Source organism: Saimiri boliviensis, chromosome 7 (genome assembly GCF_048565385.1).
Source record: "Saimiri boliviensis isolate mSaiBol1 chromosome 7, mSaiBol1.pri, whole genome shotgun sequence".
Lineage (NCBI taxonomy): Eukaryota > Metazoa > Chordata > Mammalia > Primates > Cebidae > Saimiri > Saimiri boliviensis.
Genome location: NC_133455.1, coordinates 20,079,707 through 20,086,318, shown reverse-complemented (window position 1 = coordinate 20,086,318; position 6,612 = coordinate 20,079,707). Strand labels below are relative to the sequence as shown.

Here is a 6,612-nt window from a genome sequence, read left to right as displayed (position 1 = left end):
GCATTGACTTCCTCCAGCCAGCTGACCTCCCTGTCAGCCCTACAGCACATCAAAGACTCTCCGACCTAGCAGCCTTTGCACCTGCTGTGCCCTCTACCCGACGCCCTCTTCCTCAGGTCTCCCCTTATTTGCTACTCTCTCCTTCAAGTCATGGCTCAGATGTCACCTGGGTAGTACCTTCTCTGACCAGCTGATTAAAGTTGCAGCCCCAGTCTTGACAACATGGCCAAACCCATCTCTACGAAATATACAAAAATTAGCCTGGTGTGGCAGTACACGCCGGGAGGCTGAGATGGGAAGGTCGATTGAGCAAGCGAGGTTGAGGCTGCAGTGGCTTGTGATGGTGGCTCTGCACTCCAGCCTGGGCAACAGAGCAAGACCTTGTCCTAAAAACAGAAAAACTGGCAGCCATATCTTCACCCCCTGCGTGATCTGGATGATCTAGCCCCTCCCTGCGTACTTGCTTATTTCTTTAATCTTGTTCCACAAAAAAAGGCAGCGGGGGCAGGGGAGGGTAATAATACTCTCATCAGCTTTTAATTAATTAGTTAATTTTAAGAATGGCTGGGTACAGTGCTCACACCTGTAATCCCAGCACTTTGGGAGGCCAAGGCAGGAGGACCACTTGAGCCCAGGAATATAAGACCAGCCTGGGCAACAAAGTAAGACCCTGTCTCTACAAAAATGAAATTAAAATAGGTATGGTGGTGCACATCCGTAGCCCCAGCTGAGGCAGGAGAACTGCTCGAGCCCAGGAGTTGGAGGCTACACCTGTAGTCCCAGCTACTCAGGAAGCTGAGGCGAGAAAATCACTTGAACCTGGGTGGAGGAGGTTGCAGTGAGCTGAGATCGTGCCACATCACACCACACACTGAAGCCTGAGCAATAGAGCGAGACCCTGTCTCTTAAAAAAGAAGAAGAATGTAATAAACACCTGTGTAACCACTACCCAGAACAAAAGCGACGATCTTGACAGTGACTTATATCTTACCGCATGGTTCCCCAACCCCCTCTTCATCCTCATCCTAAATCCTGTATTTATTCTTCCTTTGTTTCCCTTTCATAGTTTATTATCACATATGTGTGCCTATAATTTTAGTCGCCTTTGACTTTATAAAAAGGGAATCATGTTTATGTAACAGGACATTTGTCATTGGATGTTCTATTTCAAAGACCCATCCCTATTTCCGCGTGTGGTTGCATAGTTCCCTCATGCTGCGTGCCATGTCATATTTCATCGTGGAATGAAATATTAAACCACAGTTTATTCATTTGCTGTCTCGCAGATGGGCACTTGGGTTATTTCCCAGCTTTGGCCACTGTGAACAGCGCTGCTATAAACATCCTTCTATGGGACTCCTGTTGTGAATGGGAAAAAATTTCTCCAAGGTGCGAAGTCCAGAGCAGAATTGGTGGACCATCATGGGGCGTGTATGTGCATAACTGTTAGAGATAAAGCCGGGCTGTTTTCCAACTTGGTTGCACCAAGTCACGTCCCCACCAGTAATGTCTAAGAGGGCTTAATTTTTCTCCACTGCACTTAGCATTATATGATGCACTCTATATGTATGTATCTACTTACTTTCTCTCTCCTCCCACCTAGAATGTCAGCTCTAGGAGAGCAAGCATTTTGTGTGTTTTATTCATCATTGTATCATTAGTGTCTAGAATGGTGTCTGGCACATAGCAGGTGCTCAGTAAACATCGTCCGATTAGATGAATAAATGGCTGACTCTAAATGGTCCCTAAGAGTTCACAATATCACATATGATTAGCCCAACTATCTAGAGATGGGTTGACTCAACTGTCTCTCAGTTTTAATCCCTTAAACCCAGGGAAAGAATCATTGGCAAAAACCTACAGATACCTGGACCCCACTCCCCCCCACCCACCACCCACCTCCCCAACCCCCCACCCAGCCAACTACGTCAGTTTCTGAGGTTGGGACTCGGACCTGGGTGACTTTAAAGCACTCTGCAGGAGAGTCTCATGTGAAGCCAGGGTGGGACCCAGCGCTCTGCAGTAGGGAGGGCGTTCATCTCACCATCTTGCCCATAGGTGCCCAAGCTGCTTTCAACTCCAGCTATATGTGGATTTCAGAGCAAGACCCTGGAATGAATCTGTGCCCACCTGGAACCAGCCTCTGCCTGGTGATGGGGAGATGCTGCTCCCAGGAGCCATCACCTGGACATGTGGCCATAAGAGCAGCAGCCACCCTAATCTTGTGCCTGCAGACCCTCCTCACTGAGCAGGGCCGGCTGTGGATGCCACCCCTCTGAGGCTTCTCCAATTCCACCGCCCATTCTCAGCAAACAGCAAAAGATCTTTCACCGCTCCTACCCCACTAGTGTCCTGCAGGCCCAGGAAACACTCTGACTTCCGGGGTGTTCAGTCCTGTTTCAATCCCCAGAGACACCCAAACAGTCCTTCTCACTCTGTTTCCTGTTTTCCACTTACACTTTTTCTCAACTGCTGAAGGGAGGGTCACAGCTGGCCTGCACAGAAGAATGTAGAGGGTTGGAGAAAAGGGCTCAGAAAAGCCCAACTCACTCGGCTCCACGGGCTGGGGACAGGGGTGGTGCGTGTCTCCCAGGGCTCGTACCCTAAATGCATGTGACCTTAATACGATCTTCAGTGTCCCCTTCCAGACTCTCCTGTACCTAGACCAGGGCTGTATCTACAGTGGGCACTCAATAAAGTCTAATTAATTCCAGGCTCTTTCCAACACAAATCAAATCACATCAAATCTTCAGTAACTCCCCATGACTCTTAGGATAAAAGCGCAAACCCATACTGGGTCTTCCAAGTCCCTGCATGGTATCTCTGCCTCATCTGGCCCCAGGCTCACCCCTCTCCTATCTCAGTGGTTCCTCAGTCTCCTTTCTGTGGCAGTAACACACCAAGTGCTTTCCTGCCTCTGGGCCTTTTCATCCCTGTTCCTTCTGATTTAAATCATTCCCCTTCCTACCCCATTCAGCCACATTAAGACCGATGGATGTTTCAGGGAGTAGCTGAAACATCACCTCCTCTGAGAAGCCCTCCCTGATTTTTTAGACCTGATAGAACTCCTCTTAGATGTCCTCATGATATCCTGAACTTTTCCTTCATGGTCTTTGAAAAAGTTTGGAATTACACTTTGTGTGATTCTTTGATTCATGTATGACTTTCTCACTAGACTTTGAGACCCAGGAGGGCAGGGACCATGCTGCTTGGGTTATCTCTGTATCTCAGCACATAGCCCAGTGCCTGGCACATAGAACGGCGTCTGGCATTTTCTGGATGGATGGATGGATGGATGCATGGATGAATAAATAAATAAGTGAATAGAGGAAGGAAGGAGGGGAGAAAGGGAGAAAGGTGAGAAATTTCATACTTGAATGTAAGGATGAATGGATGACTAAATGGATGGATGGAGGATGGGTGGGTGGGTGGATGGGTGAATGAATAGATGGGTGAGTGAGTGGGTGGATGAGTGGGATGATGGATGGAGGATGGGTGGATAGATGGGTGGGTGGGTGGGATGATGGATGGAGGATGGGTGGATAGATGGGTGGGTGGGTGGATGAGTGGGATGATGGGTGGGTGGATAGGTGGGTGGGTGGGATGATGGATGGAGGATGGGTGGGTGGGTGGGTGGGTGGATGGGTGGATAGTGGACGGCAGAACAAAAAAAGTGAGTTCATCTCCTTCTGCCATCTTTCTGAGCTGCTATAATGGTGGATATGACCGTTCTGGCCAATGCTCTCCATAGCATCAACATGCTGAGAAGAGAAGCAGACAGCAGGTTGTTTCAGGTTGCGCTCCAAAATCGTCATCTACTTCTAAGTGTGATGATGAAGCTTCGTTATATCAGTGGATTTGAAATCATCAGTGATCACAGAGCTAGAAAAGTCATGGTGGACCTCACAGGCAGGTTAAACAGTGTAAGTGACAAGTCCCAGTTTGGTGCACAAGTCACAGATCTAGAAAACGGGTGCCCCACCCGCTTTGCTTTCATCATCCTGGCGACCTCAGCTGGTATCAGGGACCATAAAGAACCAAGACAAAAATACATACGAGGGAAAATCTTGGGATTCTTTTTCTAGGGATGTAATAAATTCATATAAATAAAAGGCCTCAATGGACCAGAAAGAACGAGTTCACGATTGATTGCTTTTGTTCCATTGACTTCCCCATTGGCATCTGAGCCATCCCTCCAGTGAAGTGTGAAGAGTAGTAAATATTATATAAGTGCCTGGCACAAAATAGGCACTCAGTAAATAGCCCCCTTATGTAACAGGCACCAGCCACACCACGCCAGGATGAATATGATGGATGTCTCACTCTCACAGGGACGGATTTCATTTAAGAGGCCAATTGTGATACAGGGTATAATGTCAAGGCATGGGCAAAGAAACACAGAGGAAGATGGAGTGAATTCAGGAGAGGCTTCCCAAAGGAGGTGACATTTAGTCAGACCTTAAACAGAATTCAACAAGAAGTCCAGAGACTTGAGTTCTTTCTAATCTGCTGCTAAATCACCACGCGACCTTGGGCCAATCTCTTCTCCACTGTGGGGTCCCCAGATCCTTCTGTAACATAAGATAGTTGAGCATCTCTTCGGAACCTGGGCAGTCACAGTATCCTGTGAGAAGAGGCTGCTGACAGCCAGAGCCCTTTTCCCAGACACACAAGACACACAATGCCTAGACACTCAAGTTTACCTGTAATGGGAGAGGGGGACTTCATGGACCCCAGCAGGCCATCCATGGATCCTAGGCTAAAATCCCAGAAGTCAGTGATCCTGTGGGAGTACTGTCACTGCAGACCTGGCCCTGCCCTATGCAGAGCTTCTCTCTTTAGTCTGCAGCAGGTGAAAGCAAGCAGAATCATTGCCCCAGTCTGAAAAAGCCCATCCAACACTGGGCTGCAGGTCAGAGCAAGGGCCTGGGGAGGGGCGGTCCCTCCAGCTGGCCAGAGAACCAGAGCTGGGTTCTGGGAAAGCACCCCTGAGCAGCCTGCCTCTGACCCTGCCTAGTGTATCCTCATCTGCCCGGGTAGGCAGGGCGTGGGCTGCTCTGGACAGGCACCCAAACAGGCCACTGACCCCTGTCCGCCACCCAGGCCTGAGTTCCTGGACACAACCTTCATCTTTCCCAGTCTAAACACCCACAGGCCCAGGGTGGTCCACCTCCCTCCCAGCCGACGTGGGTCTCAGCTGCATCTAGCTTGCCTAGGAGGGAGGGACTGACCCTCCCGTTAACACCTGAGCTGCGGCTGTTTCCACCTTCCCTTCCATCCAACCAAGGCTCACCCATTGATTGAGCACCAGCTGTTTGTGGGTGGCTGTGAATGGCCTGCCCTTGTCTTCCTCCAGGGTCTCCACCTCCTGGCCAGGGTCCCCTCCCCTGGTCCCACCCCTCTCACCTGGAGCAGGTGGGCGCTTTGGGGGAACCGAGTGCTGGCAGGAGATTCAGATCAAGGTTGGCGTGTGGGCACTGCTCTAAGCTTCTGTGATCCTGGGCCTGGGTCTTACTCTCTCTGGCCTCAGTCTCCTCATGTGTACTTCAGATTTCACGGTTCCATCTGAGACTGAATCAGGCCTTCTCAGCACCCTCCCGCCCCCAGGAATAGTCAGAGGAGGAAAGGAAGCTAGCTCTGAATGCTTCAAGATCTTTCTTTAGACATTCTCTGGATCTTTTTCATTCATTCAAGCATTTACTGAGCATCTAGTCAGTGCCAGGCCCTGGACTGGGCGACTGGAAATAAAGATGACAAAGATTCAAGCCTGCGACTCCTAAGCACGCCACTCCCTGCCTCACTCCCTGCTTGAGATCAGAAGGCCCCTTGGGGACTCGGGAGGGCCTGGCGGAGGATTTGGGGCGCCCCGGGACTCGCGTGTCAGCGCCGGTGGCGCTCAGGGCCGCGATCTGTCTCCTCCCCTTCCTCCTCCTCCGCCCCCTCCCCTCTCCCTCCCCGAGCACCGCCGAGGCCGCCTCCCACCCGCGGGATCCCGGCGGCCGCCAGCCGGCTCCTGCGTCCGTCCATCGGCCGGGCAGTCTGTCCACGCGCGGAAAGCTCGGCGCAGCGGCCGAGGGGCCTGGGAGGGAACGGGCGCCGAGGCGGGACCGCGGCGCCCTCCCACTCCGGGGGGAGCCCAGGAGGCGGCGGTGCTGGAGCGCGAGCCGGAGCCGGAGCCGAGTAGAGGCGGTGAGAGCGCGGGTGCTTAGGGGACCCCACCCCCGGCTCCCGCCGGGGGCCCGCGCGCGGCTCGGGGACGTCTGGGCTGGGGAAGAGGGGCTGCTACCCCCAGGGCGAGAGGCAGCGACGATCCAGCTCCTGGCTTCGCCCCCTACGCGACGCGACCCCCGAGGGGCCCTGGGCCGCGCCTGCAGCGCCGCGCATCCCCGAGCTTCCCCGCGCATCCCCGTACACCCGGCATCCCCCCGGCACGGCGCGGGCCCCGGGGGAAGGGAAGGCTCGGGGAGCCACGGGGGCGCCCCCCAGTCTGAGAGTCTCGGAAAACCGCGCCCCCGGCCCCAGCCCTCCCTCCAGGCCTGCCCCAAGGGAACCCGGGAGGGGCGACCCCGTACGCCCCCCTTGCTGTCCCCCTTCGGTTCCCCATTGTTCTCA

General features: G+C 53.1%; 1 protein-coding gene across 1 annotated transcript in view; it reads left to right on the top strand.

Annotated features, from left to right (window-relative positions):
• The first annotated feature begins 5,972 nt into the window (after window positions 1–5,972).
• DTX1 (deltex E3 ubiquitin ligase 1) overlaps window positions 5,973–6,612 on the top strand; it is a 41,304-nt gene continuing 40,664 nt past the window's right edge. Inside the window, exon 1 of the mRNA XM_039472163.2 lies at window positions 5,973–6,189. The gene's annotated coding sequence lies outside the window, so the exon portion shown is untranslated. The remainder of the gene's footprint in view (window positions 6,190–6,612) is intronic.